The 25,456-nt window shown below is 35.7% G+C and overlaps 1 protein-coding gene across 4 annotated transcripts in view; it reads right to left on the bottom strand.

Annotated features, from left to right (window-relative positions):
* MYO6 (myosin VI) overlaps positions 1-25,456 on the bottom strand; it is a 236,477-nt gene that overhangs the window by 161,799 nt on the left and 49,222 nt on the right. For 2 of the 4 annotated variants that reach the window (XM_027852915.1, XM_027852918.1), the window contains exons 2-3: positions 19,947-20,046; positions 6,677-6,872 (exon numbers count right to left, since the gene is read on the bottom strand). The gene's annotated coding sequence lies outside the window, so the exon portion shown is untranslated. The remainder of the gene's footprint in view (positions 1-6,676; positions 6,873-19,946; positions 20,047-25,456) is intronic. The other 2 variants (XM_027852916.1, XM_027852917.1) reach the window with 2 other exon arrangements.

Below are 25,456 nucleotides of genomic sequence, written 5' to 3'. Positions count from 1 at the left end.
GCAGATTCTAGAGCTTTTGTGATTGATCATTAAGGAGTTTTGAAACACCCCCTTACAACCCTGGTCACTCCCCCCACTCTCTTCTATTAACCCCTCTCATCCCAGGTTAGACTAGAAGAAGAGTTTCACCCTCCCCCCCACCTTGGAATTCACCCTCCCCAACCTGGTGAAAGGAAAGGGGGTAGCAGCTAAAGCATGGGCCCCACTGGCAATGGTCTTGGGCCCTGGGACAACCTTTGCCTGGAAGCATCACCCAGGTTCAGCACATCCTGCTTACCTCCCCACTCCCACCTCAACCCTCAGCAGCCATAGGGAGAGAGGGAAGGGGGATGGGTCAAGGTAAAGAAGCTAGCCAGCCTCCAAACTTGGGTAAGCCCGCTCTTTTAAAGTTGTAATTTTAGCATGTTAATGATGACATTCCGATTCTCTGTGTAAAGTAATTTGGAAATATGCGCAACAAAATTGAAGTCACCTGATTGGTAATGAGTTTGTTTCAAGTTTCAAATTGGTAAACTTTTTGTATCAGTTATGTCAAGCAACTTTTCATAATTTGGCTGCAGCTCAATTTGGCTATTGTTAGTTATTGTTTTAATGTGTAAAATTGCCAAAAAGCTTGTTTGGGTTATGGCTTGCTGAGAATTTGCAAGTACACAGAAATAATCTCTAACGATTGCTTTTTATACCAGGACAAATTAAAATTTAAGATGTAAGTCCAGAAAAAGTTTTTTTCCTAAGCTGTGATTAGTGAAACTTGCTGTTTGAGATAAAAGATCATGGGACCATAAATTATTTTGTTTTGAGTTGTCTGATGGATCATAATAATCCATCAATAATCAAAAATCCACCATCTGGGAGAAATGCCACAAGCTACTCAAAGAGAATGTGATACTGGTGGGAAGTCTGCATCGGGAAAAGCTTTTAGCCTCTGTCAAAGATGGGATCTTCTTGGCTCAGTTTCCCCATTATGTTCCTCTGAAAAGGAATGTTACCCACCCGGCCATACCTGAGTCTGGCTATGACGTGGATATGACACTGCATGGCTGGAAAACTGCGAATTATCTCAATTCAAGCAGAGCTAAGGATGTTTTATCATGAAATATTTGGGCCTTTAATCTAGTCCCTGCTTTGTGTTTTATAGCAAATTTCTATAATCAGAGCAAGTGGTCAGTAAAAGATCAATGCAAGTGTGTCAGATCTTGCTGTTTTGACCTGAATATAGTCATTCAATACACCAAACAACTGAAATTAAATCAGAAAACATCTTTTTTTAGAGGGAGGTAACCTATTTGGCCTAATCATTGCTTAAGTATCCTCTCAAGTGTTTTGTTGTAATTGAAGTAAAAGTCAGTTGGCAAATTCGTTTAGGTAACTATTGAACCCAGGGGTGGAAAACTTACACCTGCAAAAGTGTTACTTAAACTTTTGAGAAAGTAACAAGATCAGATAATCCTGCAGGTCAAATGTAAATGATTCTAATGGGGCTCTTGCACTTTTACTTCTTCCTATATCTCGGCCCTGCAAATTTGCTTGTCAGATTTGTGTCTTCCAGACTACAGTCCATTCATCCGCAGTTGGCAGCAAACAATGGGTCCCAGCCAATGTCCCTAACACCATCTCCCCTCCCCACATCATGCCCTGGATGCAGCCTGTGCTCCATTCCAGTCAACCTCCTCTTTGGGACCCCCTTGAGGAATGGACAACTCACACTCCTTGCCAGCAGGAAGCAGTTTCAGAAGATGAGACCTTTGCTCTTCACCTCAAAAGAATTTGGGTCCCATTGTTTGAGGGGGAAATGATGGGAATGGGACATGAACCCCTAAAGAAAAAGACTATTGTGTCTTTAGGATCTGGACCCAAAAAGGAAAAGCCCTAGATTTTCCCACAAGGCCCAGCTCCCTGGTGTTTGCTTGGGGCAATCGACCCTTCTCAGTTAATTAACTGCCTTTTCTTTACCCATACCTGGCCCCACCCTAGACCTCCACTCCTTCATCCTATCTAGATCCCAGTCTTCGCTGACCATGTGGTCCAGATCCCTGGCCCTTCTCTGTTACCTCACAGTCACCTCAGATTACTTAGCCACTCCTAAATCCCTCCCACAGTCTTTCTGTATATAAGGTCCATCTGGCCTCCATTAAGAGGCCCAGATTCTTAAAATCTGGCCTGCTTGCATTAGCAATACAAATGCTTAGATTCCTTAAGAGTCTGGCCAACGTGGGGGATTCGTAAAATCTCATCCGCCCCATGCCCACCCCACCCCCATTGACGTTCTACTAAACTTTGTCTTTGGCTGAAAGAAAAAAAAATATAATAAAATAAAATGCCAGAAATAATAAGATCAATAATTTTTATATGCAATAATCTGAAATTGATGTCATCTGAAGTTTACTGTTTGTGTTACTACTGTATTTCTCAATTTTTAATCTGAATTTTGTTGCATATGAATTGGTAGGTACTTTTTAAAAAAAGGATGTGATTTTTTTTGAAAACTATTAACATTTAATGAAGTATATTTGGTTATAAGCAAGTAATAATAAATATACTGATATTTACTATGAGAGAGATTTTTCATTTGAAATTTTGGCTATTATGAAAATACATAAGGTGGTTTCAGGTTGTAGTTTCAACATATTAATGATGAGATGAATGATTCTCTGTGCAAGGTGAACTAGAAATGCATTTACCTAAATTGATAATGAGTTGTTTCAAGTTTTAAATACATTATAATATGTAGGGTATTGTTACATTTTTAAATTGTGCAATTCGGTAAACAATTCTATCACCTCTGTTGTTAGAAAAGAAATCCTCTTATAATCTAGATGTTGTTAGATTAAAAATTGCACTGTGAGAGGGGGAAAAATGAATGGGTTAGGAAGCTGTTAGGTCATTCTGTGTAGCCATGTGTTGTAATACTTTTAGTAATTTAAGAAATTAAACTTCCAAGTTTTGTCTAAATTTCAAAGGAAGTTTCAGCTAAAATTATTGGTTCTCACTTAAAAAAAATTTAAGATTGTTAACTATGCTATTTGGAGTTATTGTTTAAATCAAGTATTTCCAAAGGTATTTTTCTGAAAGGAAACTTGGTAATTATGCAAAGAAAGGATCTTGTAAAATCTCCTTATAATTAATTTAGCTTGTTATAGTAACAGGATACATTGTAAGCTGTTTTTAAGAAAGGGAAATACTTTTATGAAGAAATGTTTTGAGAAATCTTTTGTGTGATTTTTAGAAGGCCTACTAAATTTCCATTTGCAAGCTAATTTGTTGCAAGTAATAATTTGATATTGATGACAATTATGTCCAAACTTACTGTGAATTTCAAGTTTCATTATGTTATTGAATCAGGAATTAGAAGAGGTGTAGGAATGCATGCAAACTACTTAAGGCTCACTTTAAAAATGTTCCCTAACCAATGTGAGATTATAGTCACATCTGAAACCTTAATTATGGGAATTTGCTATTCAACACTTTATGGGACTGTTAATGGCTGTTATCCTGAATCTAACTCCAGGTACAGTGATCAAGAAACTGACTGAGCCACTGACCCATGAGGCCAGCAACCCTGTGTGTGTTTGGGTGGGTTGGGAGTAACTGCAGAGGGCATTCTCATGGGAAGGTCGGAAGAACAACTACTCTGCATTATCTGAGGTAGGATTCTCCTGACTCAATTTCCCCAGTATGACATCTGGCAGACTTTAAGCCTGGCTCAATGAAGTTGGCCATCTACTATAACTTCTGCCTGGAACTGACACAAAGTTAGGGAAACACTGTTCCCTTACTTTAATTATGTCCCTATTCTTTTATGGCAAATTTCTGTAATTAAAAGTTTTGTATGTACAATATTAAGTCTGTTAAATAATAGCTTGATGCTGGAACATCTGAGGTTATTATAGTAAGATACCTGTCTCAGTTTGTTACAATTAGTTAATGTTAAAAGAATGGAATGGCTTGTGGTCTATCTTGCAAACACCACAAAAGAAGTATCCACTTTAAGGGTTATTTATTTGTACATGACCAGAAGCTGGAATTGTTTTATTACTTGATACGTACTGTTTTAAATTGATTACTCAATGTATGGTTGGAGTCTGTTATTAATTCCTTAGTGGAATCTCATCCTCCTGATAGGGAAATGAATAATGAATTAATGCAAAATATATATGCAAAATATAAAAAATGGAATTAATGCAAGGTATAAAACAGAAGAAAGAGGATCACGACAAGAAGACAGTCTGCTGGACACTGCTTGAACAGCACTCAGACCAGAAAACTTCATCAGAAGGTATCACAAAAACAGTTGTATGAGACACTTTAAATGAACTATTTATTGTTACTTTTTACCCTTTGGCTCTCAGTATCTGTACATAATAAGGCGACTGCCCCCACAGTTTAATTTCTCTCAAGCTGGCTTGACATGCATTTCGTGGGAGTTCATTCTAAAACTGGGCCCCCTTAAGGCCAGTTCAGAACTGGCTTGAGTTGGAAGGGGTACAGTCTTATATGCCCTTTGAAAAGGCTGTCCAGTCATCACTTTAAACTCAACATTACCAAGACTATAAAGGGTACCACTATCCTCCTAGTCCCCCAGGTTCACAACATAAATACATCATCTTCAACTCATTATCTCTCACCCCTCCATATCCAATCTATTGTCAAGGCCTACAGATTTCACTTTTGCAACATCTCTCAAATATGCTCGCTTCTCTCCTCTGATACATCTACTACCCTAGTATAGGAGGTCCTTACCACCTCACACTTGGACTGTTGCTGGTGAATCTGCCAGCCACAAGTCTCTCCCCATACCCATCCAACCTCCATTCAGCTGTCAAAGTAACTTTCCTACAGTGCAGGTCTGACCATGCCTACCTCTACTTCCTATCACCCTCCAGGACCAAATGCAAAATCCTGTTTGGCCTTCAGCTCACCGCTACCTTTCCAGTCTTCTTACACCTTACTCAATGCCACATACTCTTCTGATACAGTGACAATGGCCTCCTTGCTATTCCATAAACAGTATATTCCATCTCTCAGCTTCAGGCAATTTCTCTAGTTATTCTCTACGTCCACCTCCCCATATCTGCCTAGTGGCTTCCCTGGCTTCCTTCAAGTCAATTAAAATCCCAACTTCAAAAGGATGCTTTTCCCAACCCCTCTCAATTCTAATGGCTTGCCTCTGTTAATTATTTCCTTTTTATTCTGTATATAGTTTGTTTGTACAGTACAAACTGTATGTTTGAAGGGGAAGTTAGGTGGTACAGTGAGCAAAGTGCTGGGTCTGTAGTCACCAAGACAACTTCAAATCCAGTCTGGGACACTTACTAGCTGTGTGAGTCACTGGGTAAGTCACTAACCTCTGCCTGCCTCTGCTTCCTCATTTATAAAATGGAGATCATAATAGCACCTACCCCCCCAGAATTATTGTGAGGATCAAATGAGGTAATATTTGTTTTAAAAGAAGTGCTTAGCACAGAGCCTGGCACACTGTAAATACTGTATAAATATTAGGCAGAGATATAGACAGTTGTAAGACATTTCAAAAATGGGAATTTGTTTTAACTCAAATGATATATTTGAGAACATTTTTATCATAACTTGAATTTTGAATCTTTCTCAAGAAACAGAGAATGAGAAAAACTTCACCACTTCTGCAACTCTGCTAACGCCCACTTCCCAAACAAAATTCATATCTTTTTCATGATAAAGTATCATAATTATTATATATCTTCTGGTACAGTAGGAACAATGAGCTAAGAAGGCCTGGTCAGCATCACCTCCATTCCCGCTACCCCTTTTTTTCCTCTGCTGTAACCTGTCCAACTTGCAAGTGCAGCACTGGGGCTCAGGCTAACCAGCAGTCCAAGGCTGCAGAGGTGGCCACTATTTATTGTAGTATTTATATATTTCTTAACCATTTAACATGTACAAAACTCTGCTGCCATTTTTATTAGGTTTCTTTCTTTTTCTTAATGTGTCACTAATGAAATTTTTGAACACTGTACACTTAGCTCTGTCTTCCCCATAAGCTCCGTGATTTTACTGAAGCATTTTGCATAGCTTGGTGCTTTTTGGTGAGGAACACACACCACTATATCAATTATAGCAGAATTTCATGTATTTATTTGCTTGCTGTCTTTCCCATTAGACTATAAGCTCCTTGAGGGCAGGGGATGTCTTTTGCCTCTGTTTGTACACTCAACACTTAGCACAGTACTTGGTATATTTGTTATTGTTGTGTCATTTGTTGTGTCTTTGTGACGAGATTGGTTTGCCAATTCCTTTTCCAGCTCATTTATACATGAGGAAACAGAGCCAAACAGGGTTTAGTGACTTGCCCAGGATCACACAGGTAGTGTCTGAAGCCAGATTTGAACTCAGGAAGATGAATTTTCCTGACTTCAGGCCCAGCACCCCATCTGTGCCACCTAACTGCCTTATTGTCAGTCAGTTACTAGCTAGTAAGTGTCTGAGGTAATATTTGAACTCTGATCTTCCTGATTCCAGGGCCAACGCACCCGCTTGGCATATAGGACCAAGTTGTGCACATTTCTGGAGAGGATGGCTGGGCCATGCTTGGTCCTATTTTGTGTCGTCTTGTTGCTTTCTCAGAATATTGTCAGCTAAGGCTAGGGACATGGAAGCTTTCAATGCACCCAAAGTGGTTTAATTAAATGTGAAGACTGACCTTCTGACTTGGATTTGAGTCTGAGCAATAAAACTACGGGTTTGCCCCTGCTTGGAACTTCAGTAGATAATTGCTTGATTCAGTCACCTTCAATCAGCAGGAAAACTCTGAAGATTCAACATGACAAAGCTGTAAGGTACCCTTTGGTCTGGGCTTCCTGTCCTGGTTATTCTGTGGCAGGCTTCAGAACAGGCTCCTAGGGTTAGAAAAACAACTTTGGCATTTGCTCCTTTCTCAGTACACAGCCTATCATTCACAACCACTCCCTGGTAGGGAAGGGGGAAGGGAATAAGTATTTATATAGTACCTACTATGTGCCAGGCACTGTTCTGAGCACTATACAAATATTATCTCATTTGGTCCTCACAACAACCCTAGAAGGTAAGTGCTATTATTATCCCCATCTTATAGTTGAGAAAACTGAGGCAACATACAGAGATTAAGAGACCTACCCAGGGTCACATAGCTAGTGTCTGAGATCAGATTTGTATTCAAGTCTTCCTGACTCCAGATCCAGCACTCTATCCATTGCTATCTCTAGAAGGCCCTACATAACCACATCTAGCAAACGTTCCCTCCTTAGTCCACACTGGAACTGTGACCCAGTACTGGGTGGAGAATGACTGGGTTTCCAGCTGACACTTGTTCCCACCCCCTGAGTCAGGTCCTTCTGTGCTAAATCTGAAAACTCTTCTTGTCCTGGTGCATAGCTATGCGTAGACCTTCTTTCAGTCTCTGTGCTTCATGGTTCTACATCATTGCTACTGACTATAATCCACCCCCACTGTCCACAGACGCCACTGTCCACCTCCCTGTGCTGGTGGAGCTAGAAGAATGATACACTGATTCTTTACTTGATTACTTGATTATGAATTAATACAAGATATTTATTAGATCTTTGTCGAGTAGTTGTAGGGGAGAGCTCCCAGCTGTGCTACTTCCTTCTATTTCCCCCATCTTAGCTGTTCTCAACAATTTGATACTCCTCATCTATTTAGTTTGTGTTACATAGACCTCATCATCCATCATCCACAGGTAATCTCTTTTCAACTCAGACTCTACTCTGAATCTTTTTCATGACGATGGAAAATACCTTCGAGAACATACATCTCTGTTTTATGCTTCATTCAGCATTCGTGATAACAGGGTAAATGGACGTTTCTCTACTTTGTTACAGCTGCTCATTTTTCCTTCTTTTTTTTCACTTTAAGGCTATTTTTTCCAGATTAATTTAGAATTTTATTTTTTCCCCAGTTACATGTAAAAACAATTTTTAACATTCGTTTTTAAAACTTTGAGTTCCAAATTCTCTCCCCTTAGTTCCTTGTTTTTCAAGTAACCTTGCATGATTATGACACAGAACTGGAAGATACTTTGTTGAGGAGTATCTCCAAAAAGGCATTTTGCTTTACCAAATCAAATGTTTTCATATGGTCAAGAAACAATAAAATAATATGATCCTGTATTGTCTTCAACTTTTAGTCAAGTCTGTGATACTACAAATGCAGTCTATCTATTAATACTTTCATCAAGGATGCCTTCAGTTACTGTGTTGATTATTGTCAAACAAAGTTTACAGAGCTAGAGCAGCAAGCAGACAAGTCAGCAGGTATTAATTTTATCGTGGTCATTTCTTTCTTGCCAGTAAGAAGGAGCATTTTGTATCAAGTACTTCATGTTTCCCCCTTCTCCGAATTCCTTGAGAATCAATCCTGCAACATTCTCACAATTGAGTCACCTCTAGCATGGATTTCTTCTACGCATATTTGATCAAGTCCAGATGCTCTTCCCAATTATACTCTCTATCATGCCATTTCTACATCCTTTATAAGCATATCCAAAACTATAATGTTTGTGTGGTGATTTCACTGTCACCAATCATGAAAAGAGCCTATTATAAAGAACTTGGCAGAATTTTTCCATCTTTCATCTGTTTGTCCTTCTAGCCTTATCCTTAAATGCCCTGGGGAGGACTCTCCTTAGGTCTTTCCTTAAGCTTTCTCTAAATAGATTTTAACCACCAGCATCCCTCAATGTTTTGAGGTGATAGTGCTCATAATTTTCTACCATCTTTCTCCGTAAGATTTTACAAAGACAATTATAACAGCAATATATAAATGGAAAAAAAGACAATAACAGAAACTGAATGCTTTGAAATTATGATTCTTATGGATTTACAGTGTTCCATTAATACTCACTCACCACCCCTACCCCAGTCCTGCTTGTGGTCAAGGATATATATTATCAAAAAGACTGATTAGTGATAGGGATGCAGTCTAAAGAAAAGTTAGCTAGTCCACAGAGAGTTTTAAAAAATGGTCTTACTAGCTAAGCAACTGAGCTAAAACTTAGCAACATATTTCAGGTGACTCAACATTGCACAAAGCATGAATAAGTGACTAAGCAAAGGAGTGATTTCATCACAGCGTATAAAATTGCCTACATAGAAACTACCTCCATCAAAACAAACTGCAACCCATGTCTCACTTACTATAGAGTACAGTCACCTAAAGAATTTTCAGGTCAGATAGGTAGCATATTTGATAGAGTGCTAGACCTGGAGTTACGAAGACCTAAGTTCAAATCCAGCCTCAGACACTTACTAGCTATGTAACCCTGGGCAAATCACTTAACCCTATTTGCCTCAGTTTCCTCATCTGTAAAATGAGCTGGAGAAGAAAATGGAAAACAACTACAGCATCTTTGCCAAGAAAACTCCAAATGAGGTCACAAAGAGTCAGACACCACTGAAACAACAAAAGAGAATTTTCAGAGGTAGGATTTGAACCCGGCTCTTCCTGACTCCAAGCTCTTCTAAAAATAAACCTGAGGGGGGAAAAAAAGTAAATGATTGTAATCTGCTATGCGATCTTATGATTAAGGAGACCTTTTTAAATTTTGTATTCACAGAGCTAAATCTTAGACATAATCAATTATTGCTTCATGTATTCTGCTAATGTTTAGTGCTTTCCTGATGCTGGCTTATTTTTTTAAGTAATTAAACAATAAAGTAGAATTTCCTCCTATTTAATTAAAATTAAGTAAATGTCATTTTATACTACATATGTATTTGTTTTAAAGAAACATGGTACAGTGGAAAGGGCAGTGGTTCTGAGGACTTTGATTCAAATCTCTCTCTAATAATTACTAGCCTATAAGACCTTTGGCAAATCATCTAACTTGTACAATAGTCATCTAACCTTCTCAGTTTCCTCCTCTGTAAGGTAAAGAGGTTGAACTATCTGACTTCTAATGTCTGTTCTATAACTAGATCTTTGATTCTAATTCTAAGTGAAATGAGTGAAACCACTAAGCCTTTAATTTTCCCCAAAAAGACCTAAACTAATAAAAAGGAAGGACTTTTACTAATAACTATATATATATATGCACACATATATATTGTATTTGACAATTCACAAAGTCCATTCTTCACAATAACTGAGATAGTTCAAGTATTATTACACTCCATTTTATAGATGAGGTATTAAATTTTATTATATTCTCTCATACACAACTTCTTCTAAGAGCTATTTTCATTTACTTCCTAAGGGTCAAATTTTAAAATAAAACTTTTTTAAAAGGAAAAAGCTCATAAATTAGCAAAAGAATTTAAGAAATACTTTGCAGATCTCAACTGATAACTTACAAAAGAGAGTCAATAAGAACATGGAAAGATAAGTTTCTGTCAGTTGTATTCTGAAACAATTCCTCCCTCAGAAATACTGAATCACTTAATATCTAGCTATTCTCACTGTTAAAATAGGACTATATTTAGTTAATGGTTGCAATATGCCCATAAATATAAAAAAGTAAAACTATGCCTAATAGGATTACAAGCACAGCCTATGTCAAATATTTTAAAACCACTTACTTTTTGACTTAATTAGGTATAACTGTTACAACAAATTTTGAAGGTTTTTAATAAGAAATACAATATTATTAATTCAAATACAAAGGGTAAATAGTACCGGCAAGGAAATAGGACAAAAAAATGAAACAGTTCAAGATAGGGTAGAAAGGGATAAAGAGAAAGAGGTCAAGGTAGAGTAGGAGAGATGGGGAAGGAAAAAGTTTAATAGGTTCTAAGGTACGAATCAGTGGAGATGAATTAATCTTGTCAGATGATCGCTAACTGGGTTTCAGAATAAATTAAACAAATTATCACTTAATATTTCTGGCTTCTGAAATACACATTTTCTGACTGACCATTTATTAAAAAAGTTTCAACTTCTGTTATCCTTAAAACTAGGGCTGACCCAAGGCCAAAATAATAAAGTAGATGAAGTGTTTCATCGCATTCTGTACTCCTTTTTAAACAGTTTAAACAACAGAAAGGCCATTAATTTGGTGTTAGAAGATCACTGTCCCCTCTAACTTGAGACAACTCCCACAGTTTGCTTGATCTGTTCCCAAAACAGCTAAGTGTTTCTGGAAAAATTCAAAAAACTGATCAAGTCCACTACAAATTCATGCTAATTCTTGTTAAATATCTCAGCCAAACCTTTACCACAGGTTGGCAATCTTTTTGATCAACTCCTGTTAGATCCTTACTACACTGCTCACAGCAATTATTCCAAACATTTACTATCCAGAGGAAATCAAGGTCATTCAATGTAAACTCCCTTCACTTCCCTCTTCTGCATTTCAAAATCTTTCTTCACCCTCCCTCATCTTTGCTCTCCTCTTATCCTTGTTAAGGTTAACCCTCAGTCTTTGTCTGGATCCCTTCCCAAAGATCTAAGACCTTCAATTAACCCCTCCTTCTAGCATCTTCAATATCTCCCTTTCCAGTGGGCTTTTTTCCTCTCCATCCACAAACATGCTCAAATTTCCCCAGACTCCCCACTCCCCTCCAAAAAGAACCCTTCAAGCCTTCAACCACCCCTCTCTTTTCTTTTACCAACAAACATCTTCAATTACTTGAAGAGTTTCTTTCATGGGGATATTACACTAAATTAATATAATTGGTAAAATTCTGAGTGGAAGCTGAAATGTGGAAATTTTTTAAATTATTTTTAGAATTGGGCTAAATGCATTCTTTATTATTATTATTTATTATTATTATTATTATTATTATTACATCCTCTTCTGACTACTTACAGCAAAATAACTGACTACAAAAAGGACATATCTAGACAAAAGCATTAAGAACTACATTTTACTTCTCATTTTACACAGTAATGCAAAATTAAGTAGAACCAAACAGAAAACTTTAAAACAAATAATTGTTTTATAATTTGAGTTTCATTGGTCATTTTGCCAGTTTGTAGTGACTAATATAATAGTACTCTAATTTTTGGAACAAAAAAAATCCTAATTTTTTAAAAGGCTTATTAGTATGTCACAAGCAGAATTACATACAGAGTAGCAAGCCACCTAAAATTAGTGACATTATCTACAAAATGTATTGCTACTTCTCTGACTCCTAAAACATGACAATATATCAAAAGAATGTCAGTAAAGAGGTTAAAGTTTCAGCTTCCCAAAACATAGTTTAATAAAAGCATAATATTTTTAAAAGCTTATTTATAACGTATAATGAATTCACTCTACCCTACTGTCTTTTTTGGCATCTTGCCTTTAAAGCAAGTTTAATTACCAACATGGCTGTGAATGACTTCCTCTTAAGCTCTTCCTTTAAGTCCAGTGAGTCCATAAAAATCTAACATATGATTTATAATTACTATGTTTACTTAGAAAATCACTTATTTAGACCAGTGAAGAGTAAAATATTTTCCTTTTCTCCAAAATAGATATGGGCAATAAGCCTACAGTGACTTTTTAAAAATAAAGTAAATGCTTATAAATAATAAATTCTCACTCCTTTTAACTTAATTACACAAGACATTATTCAACAATTAAAATTCAACTCAGCTTCAACTTGGTCTAAACTCAAAATAACTGCCATCCTGGAATGGTGATGTTCAAGCTGCCAAGAACTTTTCACAAACTAAGAATCCACTCTCCCTCACTTTAAGCTTGTTCCTTTTTCAGTTTATTTTGTATAGCTCCTTTTCTTAATTCCACTAAGATCTTTTCCGCAGTATTCAAAAGATCTTTCCCCATAAAGGTAAAGGGGGAAAACAGAGTTTGGAGTGTTAAATCTGGAATTACAGGGGCTGAGTTCAAACTCACAATGTGCTCCTTACCACCTGTTTTATCTTGGGTACCATACTTAACCTTTGGGCCTCAGTTTCCACATCAGTAAAATGGGTAGGTTGGAGTTGCTCTTCAAGGTCCTATCTAATTCCAGATCAAAGATCTTTATAGTATGAAAGGCTTCAACTAGATACATGTTTGGTTTTTTATATGAGGCAACTGGGGTTAAGTGACTTGCCCAGTTACACAGCTAGTAAGTGTTATGTGTCTGAGGTCACATTTGAACTCAGGCCCTCCTGACTCCAGGGTCAGTGCTCTATCCACTGTGCCACCTAGCTGCCCCCAAGTTTGTTTGTTTTTCCACGAATAAACCAACTTCCATTTTTTTCAATTCAATTCCAAAAACATTTGGTAAGCACATCCTATGTGCAAGGGACATTGTGGCACACAGAAAAGACCTGAATCCCTACCAAAATGTAGATTACAGTCTAGTTAGTAACTATTAATTTATAAAAATTTAGATTAGTTTCATAAGCATTCTTGAGCACTTTGTTTACATATATGCAATATTTAAATTATTTTAAAACAACTCAATACAGATTTCATAATAAAAGTCACTCTCAAATTCAGTCATTTTCAGTCATACCTGACTCTTTGTGATCCCATTTGGGGTTTTCTTGGCAAAGATACTAGAGTGGTTTCCAATTACCTTCTCCAGCTCATTTTACAGATGAGGAAACTAAGATAAACAGTGTTAACTGGCTTGCCAAAGGTTAGACAGCTGCTAGGTGTCCAAAGCCAGATTTGAACTCAGGAAGATGAATCTTCCTGACTCCAGGCCCTGAATTCCACTGTGCCACCTAGCTGCCCTTAACTCTCAAATACTGGAATATAAAATGAATTGGGATCAATGAATGTTATTTTTCTACTGACTTCTTGACCACTTTATATGGAACAAAAGCATATTTCAAAATGCTGTAACATTTTTAAACAATTTTATTCAATTCAACAATATTAATCATTTAGTTGTGTGAAATGCATAGTAATTAAAACAAAGTAATTTTTCAACATAAAACTCAAAAGATTAAAAATATTACTCTCTTGCTGTGTTCAAAATAAGGCACAAGATAAAAAGATTAAAAAACTAAAAATATAGTATAGTACCAAAAACTGGTAGGACAGTCGTATGAAGAAGCAGACTGCTAATTAGGAGTCTGATATATATTGGTTGTGTGGCCCCTCTGCAAGACATTTAACCACACAATACCTTTATGCAAATCCCTACAAGTATAAATTTCTGAACAATTACCTGTCTGCCTTGGCAGAAAAAAGTTAAGTCCACCACCAAAATTACCTGGGGGGGGGGGGGGTCACCACTTTCCTCACACATTATCTACACTTACAGGATAGCCTATCTGGTCCAATCCCTTCATTTTACAGATGAGGAAAGTGAAGCTGAGAGAGATCAAATGACATGCTCACAGTCACAAAGTATTTGAGACCAGATTTGAATTCAGGTCTTCCTGACTCTAAGCCCAGAGCTTCATCCTCTGCAGGACTTAGAACATCTACATGAAGCAGACCCTAAAGACTGAACAATTTGACCTTTTTAGCAAATTCAAACGATGTTTCTCTGCAGAATTCCTTCCAAGCATTCCTATAGAAATGCATGTTTTTTGGAATCCAAAATTCTGAAGAAAATCAGTCAACAAATCAGGAATAAATATTAAATTCTCGAGAGACTTAAAAGCTAACCAATCAACGTGAGACATTCCTGGTCCAAAGGAAACCACTGACATTGAGCTGAAAGCAACAGGAGAAAAAGCTGACACACAGATTTGAGCCTTACAGTAAACATTTCACCAAGAAAGGAACACATAGGGGAGAAATGGTCCCCATATAGTCAGTCTTGCTCTGTCACCATACTATAAGCTTGTGTTTATGGTCTTATCTGCTACTGTGATTCATTTTTGCAAATAAAATATTAATAAATTTATATGCATAACATACTTAATACAAATCCTATGAGTAGTAGTCCAATAAATAAGTTTTAGAAGCAAAATAAATCCTTAAAAATTGCAATTTCAACATATGACTCTATATAGTACTGTTAACCTTTCTAAGAGATCTGAATGTTATTACTCAGGTATTATCCAATAATGTTCACTGGCATTTTCCAGTATTTGAATATTTTCTACAGGCTATAATTCTTTGCAACTATTACTAAACTTAATATTTCTTATTTAAACACATTTTTAGATATCTATAATAATGAGTAAGCGTATGAACAACGTAGGAAGCATTTTAAGAAGGACAAAGGAAATCAGTCAGCGTTGCTGCCAAATAGGTTTTAAATAATTTTCACAATATATTGTTAACGATAATTATAATCCACGTACTTGTTATTAGATATCCTTTACAGTAAACTTCTGAAACTTTCAATAAAACCCTATCACAGACAAATTATTGTTTGCTGTTATGGTCACTCATTATTTTTTGAAAACATAAAGAAAATATTATGAAAAATATAGAATAATTTGTCACTTCAAGAATTCTCAAAAAATTCTGATTTCTCCTTCCTTAATCCCAAAGACTAATATATGCCAGGAATTTGGAAACACTATTGTCCAAGCTATCTTTATACTTTAAACTTTCCTGTAAACTTTGGAGAAAGGACCAGAGGCTAAGGTTAAAAAAGGGAAGAAGTGTGATAAGAGAAGATACATTTTACTTAAAATATGTGAATTTTTCACAGGTGCGTGCTTATAATTATAAAATGATTTATATTAATATCTTTGGACAAACTGAGCAACAGATTGAAAGCTCCAAATTGAACTTAGCAGAATTATAAAATCTAAGAATCAGAAAGAAATCCTCAGTAACTTCAACTCTGTCCCACAATTATCTCAAACTCATTATGTCCAAAACAGAACTCCCTATCTTTTCCCCCACTCTCTATCCTTATTCCAAATTTCCCTATAACTTGTAGGAATCATCTTTCCAGTCACACAAGTCCATATCCTTACTGTCATCCTCAACTCTCTCACTGCCAAATCTTGTCATTTCTATTTCTACATCTTTCCATTCATAAAGCCAACATCCTAGTTCAGCCCCTCATTGCAATGACTATTGCAAAAGTCTCCACTTTGTATTCCCAGTCTCATATTTGTCTATTACATCCCATCCTCCACTCCCAACAAGCTCATTTTCCTAAAGTGCAGGTCCAACCCCTTCTCAAACTTAAGAGGTTCCCTCTTACTTAGAGGACAGAACATACACTCTTTTTTGACATTTAAAGATCTCCACAGAGGAGGCCAAATCAAGATGGCTGAGTAATAGGATGTAATACAGTGAACTCCACTCCACACACTTCTCCAAATATATCTAGAAAATGCACCAGACTAAATACTGATAAGAAAATCTAGGAGAAGTCAAAGTAAGTAATTTGTCCAGCCCAGCTTGACATAGGGAAAAGAGGGAAGTCTGCTGATACTGTGAACACTGGGGACTGGGTCAGGACAGGAACACTCCATCACCCACAGAGAGGTGCACCAAAGCAAGAGGAGGCCTAGACACATACTGGGTTACTGTGACAGGGACAGGTGACAATTACCAGTTCTTTCACCCACTACCGAGTTTTGGGTCACAGATCCAGGGCAGACTGTAAAGGGGACTTGCACAGTTAAGTGGCATTACAGGCAGGGAGGCCCTGTATTGTGTATGTAAAAAGGAGAAAGTTCAAAAGCCAGCAAGAGTAGTGTGGCTCAGACCCCAGGCACAAAGCAAGGTCTCATTTCTAGCATCTAGTACAGCCTGCAGAAGAATAAGCAAGGCAAGAATCCCATAAGTTTACAATTGTAACTCATCAGAGCTTCCCAGTTTGCTGATAACAGGCTGAGTCCAGCAGCAGTCTGCTACCATATATAACTAAACCCAGGCCAGGAATGTGCAGAATTCAGACCTGGCAGAAAGCAATCAAACTGTGCCCTGGATCTAACCATTTTGGGAACATGTAAAGAACCTGAGTTCTCCAGCTTGTTCCTGAGACTACGGAATAACACAACACTGAATAATCCAAGAAAGCAGAAACAAGACCAGCTCAGACCTTCCCTCTCAAAGTGTGCCAAAGTCCAACCCCAACATCAAGCTCAAAGTATGAAAAACCCCATCATGAGGTAAAGGAATAAGCATTTCATATAGTCCCTCTTACTGCCAAGCATTGTGTTAAGCACTTTATAAATATTACTTCATTTGATCTTCACAACAACCCTTTGAGGGAGTTGCTGTTATTTTCCCTATTTTATAGTTGAGAAAACTTGGGCAAAGTTTAAGTGATTTGTCCAAGCTTGACACACACAGTTAGTAAGTGTCTGGGGCCAGATCTGAATTCAAGTCTTCCTGATTCTAGGCCCATCACTCTACTGAGCCACTAAGCTGCCTCACAGGAAGAATAATAAGCTAGTATGGTGGCAGGGAAGCTCAAGACACAAGTGCAAATGAAAGGAATTATTCCAAAACACATACAAGTAATGAATGACTCAGAGAAAAACACCTGGGCACAAATTAAACTAGAATGCCTCAAAGAGATGAAGAAAGCTTATTTTAAGAAGAGTTAATAAGTATGTTTTTTAATGAATGAAATGATAATACTTAAGGGGAAAATTGGAGAAGAAATGAGAGCTAAGGAAAAAAGAAGTGGAAAGAGAATTAACAGTATGTCACAAAATGTACTAAACCTTGCTCAAGTAGCAAACTCCCTTAAACCTGAATGGAACAAACAGAAACTAATGACTCCATGAGACAACATGGAAATATTAAAATAAAGTCTGAAAAAGACTGAAAAAGAAGAAAATGTAAGGTACCTCATAGAAAAAAAGCTGTTCTGAAAACATGTTAAGGTGAAAAAAGTTAACAATCATTGAATGTGAATTCTATGACCAAAAAAAGAGCCTAGACATTTTATCTCAAGAAATCTTAAAGGAAAACTGCCCAGATTTCTTAGAACCAGAGGGCAAAACAGAAATGGAAATAATACACTGGTCACTTCCTAAAATTAATCCCAAAAGTAAAAATCACAGGAATATCATAGCCAAAACCCAGAACTTCCTAGTCAAAGAAAATATACTTCAAGCAGCAAGAAAGAAAGAATTCAAGTACTGAGGAATCACAGTCAGAATCACATAAGATTTAGAAGCAACTATTCTGAAGTAAAAGTGAATTTGGAATATTCAAAAAGGCAAAAGATAAAAGACTTTTTAGTTGTTTCAGTCATGTCCAACTATTCATGATGTCATTTGAGGTTTTCGTGGCAAAGATACTGGTCTGCCACTTCCTTCTCCAGATCATTTTACAGATGAGAAAACTAAGGTAAACGGGTTAAGTGATACACTGCTAATAAGTGTTTAAGTCACATTTGAACTCAGATCTTCCTGACTCCAGACCCAGCACTCCATCCACTGCTTCACCTAACTACTCCAACTGCCTTAGGCCTTGAGCCAAAAACAAATTACCAGAAAAACTAAGTATAACGCTACATGGGGAAAAAATGAACCTTTAATGAAATAGAGGACTTCCAACACTAATTATAAAATTTTAAGTAAAAATTAAATCCTGTAAACAGAATACAACATTTCAAGAAAGAAACCATTCATAATGACCAAGCTGGACTTATCTCAAGGGTAGTTCAACATTAGGAATATAATCTGTTACATTAAAAACAAAAACACATGATTATCTTAATAGATACAGAAAAAGTCATTGATAAAGTACATTAACTTATGCTAAAAACTCTACAAAGAATAGATATAGAGGCATCCTTCTATATCATAAAAAGTATCTACATAAAATAAAAAGCAAATATCACACATTATGGTGTATACTCGAAACTCTCCCTATAGATATAGGAGAAAACTAAAGACTCCCATTTTCCCTATCACTGACATAGTTCTAGAAATGTTAACAATAGCAACGAGATAAGAGAAAGAAATTAAAAGCTTAAAGAGAGATAAAGCTATCTCTATTTACTGATAATGTGAGTTTCCTTCCTAAATAATCAGCAAAGATACCAATTGAGATAATGCCTTCAGCAAAGTTACAGGCTACAAAACCTTCAAAAATCAACAGTGTCTCAGTAAAGGAATAATAAAATGCAAGGAGCAACTAACAGAAAAGGGAGATCCAATTCAAAATAACTAAAAAATACATTAAATATCTGGGAATCAGTCTACCAAAGCATACAAAATAAGAGTATATATTCAGTGACAAAGTGTTCCTTAAAGAAATAAAGAACTGAAGAAATATTCAGTGCTCGTAGTTGGGCAGCGCAAGAATAGAAATGACAATACTATCAAAATTAATTTACAATTTTAATACTATACCAAACTATCAATTGGATACTTTAAAAAAGAACTTGATAAAATTGTAATAAAATTCACAGAGAAACAAAAGATCTATAATATCAAAGGAAACAACCAAAAAATAGTACCCAGTAACCCAGTGTTCAATCAAATAAAAAACATAAATTGTTTAGGAAATAATTTCTTTTTGATAAGAACTACTGGGAACGCTGCAAAGCAGTCACAGGAAATTAGGTGTAGAGCAAACAACACTGTACATTATATTCCACAATAAATTCAAAATAAATACACGACTTTAATATTAAAGAAATTTAATATTAAAATTTTTTAATATTAAAATATTTTGCAGAAAAATTGGAAGAGAAACAGATCATATACTTTTCACAAGCTATAGTTGAGAGATGTGTTCAACTGCATATCTCAGACAAAAGTAGTATCACCTCTGTAACAGCACTTTCCTCACAATCCCTATTGGGGTAAGTAGTGAAAGTATTATACTCATTTTATAGATAAGGAAACTAAAAGTAGGAGCAACTAAATGGCCAAGCCAAGTTTCCTCTAGTAAATGATTAGTAAGCAGCAAACTGAGGATGAGCCACGTCTTTTGATCCCAATTCCAGTATACTTTCCATTGAGAATTACTACTGTTCTTTTGCATATTATACTAAATTTTAAGGCCACTTCAATCTCTCAGAACCTCCAAATCTCCTTCAAGACTCATTTCAAGTATGAACTTTTTACATGAGGATTTTCCTGAACACCCAGCTGGCTAGTGACATCCCACTCCAATAACCTTGCATCAAATTTATACTTACCAATAAATGTATGTGTTGTCCCCCCCAATAGAATGCAAACTACTTGAGGGCAAGAACAATCTCTCTTCTGTCTCAGTAGGCTGAGAACTTCATGCAGGGCCTGGCAAAAAGGAGGAACTTAATAAATGACTTGTTTTTTATCAATTCATTTTATGTTAATCAGTTTTCACAATGTTACAATATAATGTATACATTACAGTATTACCTAAATAAAAGTTTATGCAATATTAGATTACATTAATATAAGTGAAACAGAACAAAGGAGGCGATATGGTGGCAGGGCCAACAAAACTTTAATTTCTACAATGCTTTTTTCCCTTCTATTTTTATCTAATTTTTTTCAATTAACAAAATCAATCTCTCCCTCTTACCTTCCCCTATCCCTCCAAAAAAGAAGGGAAACAAATTTGAAACAAATATACCAAGTCAAACAAAACAAATTCCTGTACCGATCATGTCCAAAAAAATGTCTAACTCTGCACCCTGAACCATTTATCTCCCTGTCAGAAGGTGGACAGCATGTTTATTATGTGTATAAAGATATGGTTTTGCTTCTTAGAATTTATTTAACTGCAAGTACTATCCTTCCTTGCTCTGAGGCATACAAATGAATTAAAATTGCTTGCTACACAATGTTAATATCCCCTTGTTAGTATCTTTGTAGATTGGAAGTTTATTTCTCCTCTCACATGGACTTGGAGATAGCTTTTCACATATGCAGAATCTTAAGAAAACATACTAAGACACTACTTCTTCCCTCTGAGTGTTACGTTCATCTTAAGTCTTTGTTCCCACCTAAATGAGAAACCTTACCAATTTTTCTTAAGCTATCAATTACCAATGTCTTGAACTCATATCTTTTCACCATTATTTAGCAAAGACCTTAAACACTTTCAATGAGAAACTTGGTAAATATTTAAGGTAGAAATATGAGCTCCGGAAAAATGAATTAAGTTAGCAACCAAACAGCGCAGGGATACCTCAATCTAATTAAGGTAATTACCTAATTCCCCCTTGAACAAACTTAATTGTTTGGAAAAATTATTCTCCAGCATAAGTTGATATTTTTGGTGACTACTGTTCTGATTACCCAAAATTGTTGGTTATACTGATCTAACTAATTGTGGAATTTTGTTTTTGTTTAGGAGTACTATGGAGCTTAACTTGAAACTCACAACTAAACAAGAATCTTCTCTACAACATACTCAACACCCAACATTTAATTAAAGCTCTATGGTAAGGGGAAATGCCTTACCTCCCAAAGCAGCCCATTCCATTTGGAGATAATACTGTTAGCCAATTTATCTTTATATCAAGCCTAAATTTGCCTCTTCTGTCCACTGTTCCTAGTTCTGCCTTCTGCACCCACACAGAACAAGTCTAATCTTTCTACATGAGTCTTTCAAATATTTGAAGACAGCCAGCTACCATACACAAATCCCACCCCAGTCCAAGTCTTCTATTTGCCAAACCAATTATAACCAGGTCCTTTAACAAGTACCAATATGATAGAAATTTGAGGCCCTTGACCATCCTGGCTGCCTTCCTCTGAACATTCTCCAGCCTCTCCAAAAATATGATATCCAGAAATGAACTCAATACCCCAGAACTGGTTACACAGTAAAAATTATTTTACAGCATCATCGTAAGTAATAAGAATATAAGATGAAAAGAAAGAACATACATAGTAGTAAAGTAGAAATTCAATTTCAAAGTAAGCATGAGAAGCTGAAATTGAAATTGGAGTAAGAATGTGAGCCAAAAGATAGACTTAAGAAGGTAATCTGATTACAGGAAAAGGCATAAATAAATTGTTTCAGGAACAGTATTTTAAATTTAATGAAGATGTGGTAGAGTGGAAACTTATAATGATTAAAAGTTAAATAAAATATGAAAAAAGTTTCACCAGATAGTAAGAAAGGAACAAAATTAAATTCTATGGAATATGGAGCAACAGTGTACGTTACCAGCTTCATATAAAAGATAATACCTAAGGTTTCCAAAGCACTTTACACATACATACTCACTTTAAACTCACAACCACCCTAAGAGGTAGATGGCTACTATTATTCTATAGATGAAGAAAACTGAGGTTGAGAGAGATTAAATGACTTGCCCAAGGTCAGACAAACCCTGATAAGAATAAGGGAAGAGAATTTAAGATACACACATGGTGAGAAACTTGAACCTAAGATTTCATTAGTATAGGGAACTTCCAAGTGAAGAAATTCTTCTACCACTTTAGATTAGCACCTTTTCTAAATCATATAGTCTTAGAGAATTACGTAGGGCACTGAGAGGTTGCTCAGGGTCACAAAGTCAGTATGGTCAAAGGCAGGTCTTAAATCCACGTCTTCCTATAGCAGAAGATGGCTCTCTATCCACTAAGCTATGATGCCACTATAAGATAAATCAGTAGAAATTTAAATTTGGTGCTTATCAACTAAAAATATTAAAATTCAAATTAATTCAACATTTTCTTATTAAACTAATTTAAACCTATGAATAAATTCCAACAATGCTTAGCATGTCAGATTTTTTTAATGTTTATTTAATCAGTGAAATATATTTCAACATCTCCAGCATGCAATTTAAACTACACAGGCTTCCTAATCTCACTTTAATATTTAGAATAAGGTTACTCAGAAGACTTAACTTCATTCTAAACTCCAATACAGCTCCTCATCTGTCCATGAGTTTTAGGTAACACCTCACTCCTTCCATCTCTTTAACTTATCTTATCTTGAATAGAAAAAGTTTCTCCAAGTGACACTGGAGGAAACACACTCAATCTTGAAAACCTGGAAAGTCAAGTTATCACCCAGTACAGATCAACATCTCAACTTCATTTTGGAGATGGAGAAAGTATCCCTCTCAGTATATTGAAAGGGTCAAATTCTCAAACGATATCTTCTTTATCCAGCAGGTAAAATGAGCAGCTGTAAATGAAGGAAAAAAAAAAAAAAAAACCTCTGCAATCATTAGGGACTAGGTTTAAAAAAAAAAAAACTATCCTCCAAAAACCTTGCCAACTAAAGCAGTCCCACACAACATAAAAACTTCAAAGCATGACCTTTTGTTATTATTAATTTATGCTTGTTCTGTTAACATCAATGGATTCTCCAAAAGGTAAAATGTAGAAACTTTAAAACTTACGATGATAAATCTTAAGCCTTATGAAGATAAACCCTGACTTTTCAAATTAAAATAAAATGATGTTTTATTTTAATTTTTCAGAAAATGTTCCCAAGGACCATTCCCCGGAAACTTGAAGGCAAAAATTACTTTTGCCACTGTGCAGCAATTGCTATAATATCAATACAACAAATAAAAAATATTTAACCAAGTAATGGTCAATCTAGTCCAAATACCTTTTCAAATATCTAAGCGCCAAATATTGTTGGTTCTATGTCCATAATATTTGTTACATCCATACCCTCCACTTTACTCACTATTCTAGCTCAGGCCTTCATCACCTGAAGTGATTTTCCTAAGATCAACATCTAAACATGTCAGTCCTCTACTCAAACTCCAATGGCTCCCTGTTGTCTTTAGGATCAAATATAAATTCCACTGTCAGGTTTGTAAGGCCCTTCACAAATATATTTCCAACTTTATTAGTTCCTTTTCCAAAACCTGTGGTTTTTAATTACTCATTGGTAGGACAAGACAATATAATAAAAATGACAATTCTACCTAAATTAATCTACTTATTCACTGCTATACCATTCAAACTACCAAAAAAATTATTTTCTAGGGCTAGAAAAAATAACAAAATTCACCTCGAAGAACAAAAAGGTCAAGAATATCAAGAGAATCAATGAAAAAATGTGAAGGAAGGTTGCCTAGCCATACAAGATCTCAAACTGTATTATAAAGTGGTAATTATCAGAACAAGCTGGTACTGGCTAAGAAACAGAATGGCGGACCACTGGAATAGATTAGGTACACAATATATTGTATATGACCCCAGTAATGTAGTATTTGATAAATCCAAAAATCTAAGCTTTGGGGACAAAAACTCTATTTGACAAAAACTGCCAGGAAAACTAAAAAATAGTATAGCAGAAACTAGGTATAGAACAACATCTCATACCACATACCAAGATAAGGTCAAAATGGGTATGTAATTTATACATGGAGGGTGATACCATAAGCAAATTAAGAGAACATGGAATAGTATACCTGTCAGACCTATGAAGAAGGGAAGAATTTAGGACTAAGCAAGATGTAGAGAGCATTATCAAATGTAAAATGGATAATTTTGATTATATTAAATTAAAAAGGTTTTGCACAAATTTATGTAATCTGCAAGAGTGCAGTTATTTTTATGGGTCTTCAAGGAGAAGACAAAAAAGGAAATTTTCATGATTGAGTATGCTTAAAATTTCTTTGTTTCAACTGAAATTCAGTCAGTTTCAAAGTAGAGTTCAAAACCTGTGAAACATTTAATTATTTTAAATTCGTTGTGTTGGCAGGTTGTAGGCCAACTTAATAAAATTCTTGCTCAAATATTGGTGTGAACATATGTATATATGAAACATATATGAAACATATATGAACTCATTGGGCATTAATTGGCTTCCACTGTTTGCAGCCTTTGTTGCCCAGTTATTTGGTCTAGATCTGTAACTTTGTGTCCAATGAAATAATGACTCTCAAATCTGAGAAGGGCCATATAAAGCATTTAAAGTACTTTCTTATTTATGACTTATAGATCTCGATGAGAATCGTATCAGAATACTTCTACTAAATTAAAAATTCTCCTCTGTAGAAAATCTTAGTCACTCTTTTCAGTCACTCTACTCAACAAAAAGTGAAAAACTTGTGTGGGTTTTTGTTTTTCTTTTTGCTACATTCAGAAACAGTCTGAAAATTTCTCATTTACAGAACATTATTTTCTTTTGTTTTCCACTTTTAAAGTTAATTTTCGAGGAAGAAAATCACAGAAATAAAATCTTTTTTAAAAAAATTTTTTAGAAAAGGTTTTGCACAAACAAAACTAATGTAACCAAAATTAAAAGGAAAGCAGAAAACGGTGGCAGGGGAGAGGGGATTTTACAGCAAGTATCTCTGATAAAGTCCTCATTTCTCAAATATATAGAGAAGTGAGTCAAATTTGTAAGAATACAAGTCATTCCCCAACTGATAAATGGTCAAAAGATATGAACAGGCAGTTTTCAGATAAAGAAATCAAAGTTATCTATAGTCATATGAAAAAATGCTCTAAATCATTATTGATTAAAGAAATGCAAATCAAAACAACTCTCAGGTACTACCTCACACAGAAAAATGATAAATGTTGGAGGGGATATGAGAAAACTGGTACACTAATGGACTGTTAGTGGAGTTGTGAACTTACCCAACCATTCTGAAGAGCAATTTGGAACCATGCCCAAAGGGCTATAAAACTGTCCATACCCTTTAATTTGGCAATACCACTGCTAGGTCTGTATCCCAAAGATATAAAAAGGAGTGAGGGGAGAGAATTTATTTGTACAAAAATATTT

This window comes from Vombatus ursinus, unplaced genomic scaffold (genome assembly GCF_900497805.2).
Source record: "Vombatus ursinus unplaced genomic scaffold, bare-nosed wombat genome assembly UNPS02009835.1, whole genome shotgun sequence".
NCBI lineage: Eukaryota > Metazoa > Chordata > Mammalia > Diprotodontia > Vombatidae > Vombatus > Vombatus ursinus.
The sequence above is the reverse complement of the archived record's forward strand: the minus strand, read 5'-3'. Positions and strand labels throughout refer to the sequence as shown.